The 5,157-nt window shown below is 52.6% G+C and overlaps 1 pseudogene; it reads left to right on the forward strand.

The window, feature by feature from the left end:
• Nucleotides 1–1,852: 1,852 nt before the first annotated feature.
• LOC123425232 lies at nucleotides 1,853–4,309 on the forward strand (annotated as a pseudogene).
• Nucleotides 4,310–5,157: the final 848 nt, after the last annotated feature.

Raw genomic sequence — 5,157 nt, forward strand, 5'->3', positions numbered from 1 at the left:
TTTAGTGCTTAAAAGTCCCTCCTGTTTGTTTCACATGAGACTAAAATTGACTTTTTTTTAGTCCCTAGAGCAAAAAGTCCCTGTAAAGAAACACCCCCTTAATTACACTCGCGATACAATAACTTGTTTGAAATTACCAGATTCATTCATAAACTTGAAAATCCCATAAAATCCATACATGAACTTGTTTGTTGTAATAGTTGACTATAAAATAGCCCCGCATGTGACACATCTGCTGCCACGTCGCAAAGGGCCGCATCTGCATTTTTGCCACGCATTGCACTGTCCAATATCAATCTAGTTTGCCCTATAATTAGGCGTTCTTCACACTGTCCTAAATTTCCCATACAAATCTCCACAAGCACCAGTAGATGTGTTCACGTGTTGCTTGACCCATATGATCACCAACCCCTCAATCCCTCCCTCAAAAATACCCCGAATCATTGAACCTGTGCGTCAAAACAGATGATTGTCGCTGCCAACAAAACCTAGCGAAAATAGGGGATAGAAAAGCCGCAACAAGGGGGTGGGGAAAGGGGGAATCGTCACATACCATACTCCAGCGGGAACTCGCCCACAACCCGTATGACCGGACACGTACTGCTTCCCTCACCTCGATGGGTTCAAACCGGTACACTATCGATTGCCCCGGAGAGCTCGAGGAGAGACCGAGGGAGAATAAAGGGTTACGAGAGGGTTAACGAGGCCGTTTGACGAATTTATGATAATATGGGGATCCTCTTAAAATATTTCTACCCGTACACTCGATAGAGGACTACTACGCGCTAATAATACACCTTTCAGGTTTTTATTTGTAAAACAGACAGAGCATGGCGGGTTCCATATTTCGACGTGGCATGTCACGTCCGTCGATTCATGCTGTTTTGTAATCAACTGTTACAACAAATAAGTATGTATATTAGTTTTGTGGGGTCTTCAAATTTGTGTATGAGTCTGTTAGTTTTGAACGAGTTGTTGTATCATGGGTTTAATTAACTCTTTTCTTAAAGAAACCAGGTGGTTTTGAGCCCTAGTACAAAGTACCAGCAAAATAAAAAAGCAACATATCTCAGATTGCACGCTGCTAACAAGGAGGAAACCCAAAAGAAGCAGGCAAAGTGATCAATTTTTTTTCAAAATTCCACTCGCCCGCGACTAGACTAAAATTTTCAAACACTGTCATAATATAACACTTATTCATAGAATTTGCGCTTTATAAAAAACTTCCATAAATGAAACCAAGCCTCTAACGACCGGAGAAACATCTTGGTTTTGAGAAATGATTGACCCGGTCGGTCAGACAAAAGTGTGGATGAGAAAATTTCCACACTGGCACTTGCACAACTAGCTTCAATCTAGATTTTTTTTTTTTGGATGTCAATCTACATCCTCTGTACTTAAATATTTGTGGTTGTCGATATCACATGAGGTTGGTTTTTTCAAGAGTTGCACGCGAGGGGCGGCTACTAGCTACGGTTGCGCACAGCTCATCGACGAAGACGGGCCGGGCGCACGCACGCCCCCGGCCGGCTCACTGACGCCACACGCTCACTCACGCCGAACCAATCGTCCGGCGTTACGCGCCCCCCTTTCCCTCCCTGTACATGCAGCTGCCGCTTGTGCCGATTCCACACTGGCACTTGCACAGTTAGCTTCAATCTAGATTTCTTTTTTTTTTTTTTTTTTTTTTGCGGATGTCAATCTACATACTCTGTACCTAAGTTTGTATGGTTGAAAAAATCAATCTAGTTCATCCCCTAAATTAGCGTCGCGTTGCAAATTAGGCCGTTTTAGCGCGCGCGCAATGCGCCGGGTGGCTCCTGCGGACGCGTAAAAACGGCGCGCGCGGCATATGCAGTTCAGCGCGCTGGCCGAAACGCAACCGCGCGCTGCTTATTTGCTGCGTCCGCTCCCGCGCGCTGGACTCTCGCGCGCTCGCTCTCCCACTTCCACCCCCCATCCGGCCGCGCCGCCGTCGCCGCTCGCGCCCCTCGGCGACCGTTCAGGCGCTTTCCCGGCTTATCCCCGCGCCGTCGCGCTTTCGTCCCACCCCCTCCTAGTCCCGCCGGCCCTCGCGCGCCTCCGTCGTCCGAGGAACATCATTCGACATTGTATTGTTCATGAACTATTGGTTGTGTTTATTGCATTATTTGTTGTACTGAACGATAAACTATTTGTTTGAGTTGTAATGACTATTTATTGTTGATTTATTTTGTTTGTTTGATCATTTTTGCTCTTCTTTTTTGAAATGTATATATGGTTTGTGCGTGCTGCGCGCGCTGTATTATAGCACGGTCGTTGGAGTCAGCGCCGACGGCCGCGTTAAACCAGCCGAAGCGCGCGCGGTAAACATGTTTTTTGCGCGCGGCGCGAAGCGCGCCTGTTAAAGATGCTGTAATTCAGAGCGAGTGGATTTTTTCTGAAGAGAATGCAGGCGGGATTCTGGTGAGCAGCGAGGGGCTACTACTAGATACGGGCGGGCTCGCTGACGCGGTGATGCCACACGCTCACGCCGAACCAATCGTCCGGCGCGACGCGACCTCCTTCCTCTCCCTGTACATGGAGCTGCCGCTTCTACCCCTAGAGAACAGCGGCAACCACAGGGTCCTGCCACCGGCGATATAAGCACACGTCATCCCGTCCATCCACTCGATCCCCGAGATAGATTCTGGTTTGCTCTTCTGATCGTGTGTGCGGTGCGCGGGTCGGTCGGGTGGGTGGTCGATCGATCATTTCGATGGCGCAGCAGGGGCAGGGGGCGGCGACGTCGCTGCCGCCGGGGTTCCGGTTCCACCCGACGGACGAGGAGCTCATCCTGCACTACCTCCGCAACCGCGCCGCCGACGCGCCGTGCCCGGTCCCATCATCGCCAACGTCGACATCTACAAGTTCGACCCATCGGACCTCCCCTGTAAGTTCTTAATCAGTCAACCGATCACCGCTGTATGCAATCCCTGCTCTGCTCTGCTTGCTCACCATGGTTGGGCTCTAATGATGAATGAAACTCCAGCCCAGGCGGCGACTGCAGGTGGTACTTCTTCAGCCCGCGGGACCACAAGTACCGCAACGGCATGCGCCCCAACCGCGCCGCCAGCTCCGGCTACTGGAAGGCCACCGGCACCGACAAGCCCATCCACGACGCCGCCACCAGCCAGGGCGTCGGCGTCAAGAAGGCGCTCGTCTTCTACAAGGGCCGCCCGCCCAAGGGCACCAAGACCGCCTGGATCATGCAAGAGTACCGCCTCGCCGCCGACCCCCTCGCCGCCGCCGTCAACACCTACAAGCCCATCAAGTTCCGCAACGTCTCCATGAGGGTACGTAACGCCCATCCCAGTTGCTTCCATTATTTAGTGCTCGTTTAGTTCGTTACCGGTGGCGCCGCCCATACCCGTGTGCAACAGTGTCACGCGGCTGGCATGCATCCTATCCTGTTCCTCTTCGCGCGCCGGCCCATGCTTTTGATGCATCCATCTTTATTTAATGACCAAATGGCCCTCTAACATGAGACGACTCTGATTTGTTTAGTGATACCTTGCGAGTGATTGATGGGTAGGGGTAGCTAAGCTAGTGGCAGCCATTGATTCGTCAAAGTTCAGCAGCTTTCGACAGCGATAGACGATATTGATCTATGTTGTTCACATGTGTGCAGCTGGATGACTGGGTGCTGTGCCGGATCTACAACAAGACAGGCCTGGGGTCGCCAATGGTGCCGCTGCTCGCCGACTACGACCACATGGCCGACCACGATGACCTCTTCGGCGGTAGCGACTTCGACGATGCCACCTGCAGACCCATGATCAAGTCGCAGCAGCAGCAGCACCAGCAGCAGCACCAGCAGCCGCACGATGGGAGGTTCCCGACGTTCCCGTCCATGTCCGAACTGTTCGACGACTACGCGTTCGTGCAGATGTTCAACACGGACGTCGAGCACGGCGTCCACCCCTCCCGGAACCAGCTCCTCCCCGTCGGCGACAGCAGGCACGTAGTGGAGCCGTCGTACTACGCACCGTCGTCGTCGCCTGACGCCAGCGGCGGGAGCGCGGGGAAACGCAAGGCGGGAAGCCCGGAAGAAAGCGCCACGCACCAGCCGTCGGCCAAGAAGCTCAACGGGTCGTGCTTCGACGCGCCGTCCCAGTCGGCCAATGACTGGCAGGCCGTGGCGTCCGTGCTGGGCGGCCTCAACCATTACTCCATGCTTCCTCAGTTCTAAGCTGCTTTTCACGACCCTTCTTTAGTTCTAAGCTGCTCTTCACGACCCTTCTTTAGGATCTTCACCATACCGGGGAGCTGCTATGCGACTTGGGTGTTTAAAAAAAAAAAAGGGGTTAAGACCCCGGCCTTTGCATTAATCGATGCATACATTCATCACATTCATCTTTATTACTTATTCAACAAAGATCTGACAAGAACATACATCAAACCACCCGAAGCCCCCACTCACACTTATAAAACACGATAATGTAGAATGCTCTCACTCTCCATATCTAAAACCGGTGTCGTCGCTGATCCATCCACATAGCTTATCGGAACTAACAGCCGGTGCAACACACCTAAATCGTACACCACATGCACACGTTTTAGAAGCCGACATCGTCATCGAACCGCTAACCCATCTTCAGGATAGAAATCCGCATCATCCATGCCAGTCCGGCCATCCGTGGACGCCACCATGGCGCCCAACGGCGCTACCTCCCTGCACTCATCCATCTAGACGCGAAGACTCTGTAAGATCTGTCGTGCGTAGCACCTGCTGAACATGCATGACAAAGCGTACCACCAGTCGGCCATGCATGACCTGACATCAACACTAAAGCTCCGTGTAGGACGAAGACGCTCCACCTCCTGCCTCTGTTTTCCAGCGCTGCTCCACAAACGATGCTCCCTAGAGAGGAACGTCACCGCAATGCCGCCATCGTCCGATCTGGAAAACTAGATCCTAGGGTTTCCCCTGGAGCAGCACGAGTGGATCGACCTCCCTGCGCTCCTCCATCCAGACGCGAAGACTCTGTAAGATCTGTCGTGCCTAGCACCCGCCGAACAGGCATGACAAAGCATAGCACCTGTCGGCAGGCATGACCTGACATCACCACCAAAGCTCCGTGCAGGACGAAGACGCTCCACCTCCTCCCTCTGTCTTCTAGCTCTGCTCCACAAATG

This window comes from Hordeum vulgare, chromosome 2H, assembly GCF_904849725.1.
Source record: "Hordeum vulgare subsp. vulgare chromosome 2H, MorexV3_pseudomolecules_assembly, whole genome shotgun sequence".
Taxonomy (NCBI): domain Eukaryota; kingdom Viridiplantae; phylum Streptophyta; class Magnoliopsida; order Poales; family Poaceae; genus Hordeum; species Hordeum vulgare.